Here is a 1,297-nt window from a genome sequence, read left to right as displayed (position 1 = left end):
AGGCCGATTGTGCCTCTTTGTCGCTCGTTCCGCGCTCTCGCTTGCACTTCAAGCCTTAAATGGAACGCCTCAGAGCGAGGTAACGCCGCATGAGTCATGTTTTTTCGTGCATGCAGCCGGCTCCATCGAATTATAAGACGTTGTCACGTCAAAAAGTTTTTGGAGCATACATGTAGTAAGCTTTTCGTTTTTAAACATTAAAATCCAAATAAATTTGAAGCATGATTTCTTAAAGCGTTTGCTTAAATTATTGCATAGTAAATTGTCAATATGCTATTTTTACTTTAATCTATTTTCATATTCTTTTAAACTTCTATCATGAGTTTGAGTATTGATAATTTGATTAATTAGTGGACAATTAATTTGGGAAATACAAACATATTATTGTTAGTTTATTGATTCAATCTTTATTTATTCCGTGTCACTGAAAAAACATTCTATAAATACAGTTATATACACAGGAGCTGGGAGGATGTCCAAACATTATCTGTCTAACGTGGTAACCATTTTGGATTTAGTTTAGGGGGTGGTCCTGCTGGTACAACTTTGTTCCTTAATTTTTGAATTGTGACATTAGAGCATTCCGATACTTCCAATTCAAAATCTTCGCTTTCAGAAGAATCGCTAGACGTTTCGGAAACATCGTCCTCTTCGGACGTAGTACTGCTGTCAGCATCTTCGTCGTTTCCATATGTACAGTGTGTCCCAGCTTTTTCTCTATCCGATTTATTTTCTGTTATATTTTTTGTGTTTTTTACGTCTTTCTCTGGATGTTTCTTGTCTGTCTCTTCTTCTTCTTCTTCATCGCTAGAAATATCCGAACTACTTGGATCTTCATCTTCAAGTTTTTCCGATAATAGATGATAGTACTCTTGGAGAACTCGGTTTTTAGGTTCACACTTGAAGAAAAATAGACTCAAATTTTTTAGAAAAAACTAGTGTAAAACAAGAATTCTGAAAAGTAAAAAGATCGAAAAGTTTGCTCATGTTTGAGGCGAACTTCCAAAACGCCCTCTATTCTCCTACTCTTTTTAGCAGTGCTGGCCCTAGCCGTTGATTAGAGTAGAGCGAGATTGTCTGGATATTGTCGGGGATACAGAAAAGGGCATAGGGTACCTTTTATCCAGAAAATAAACATTGTTTTCGAGGTATGGAAAAATTAGTTTTATGTGGTCGTCGATCATTTTTGACACGTATTTAGGACATTAATGCGAGCGAAACAGCGGGTAAAACCTATCATGAAATCTCATATGGATATTGTCGGGGATACAGAAAAGGTCATAGGGTACCTGTTATC

The sequence above is a fragment of the Agrilus planipennis genome, unplaced genomic scaffold (assembly GCF_000699045.2).
Source record: "Agrilus planipennis isolate EAB-ADULT unplaced genomic scaffold, Apla_2.0 scaffold71, whole genome shotgun sequence".
Lineage (NCBI taxonomy): Eukaryota > Metazoa > Arthropoda > Insecta > Coleoptera > Buprestidae > Agrilus > Agrilus planipennis.
Note: the sequence above shows the minus strand (reverse complement) of the source record.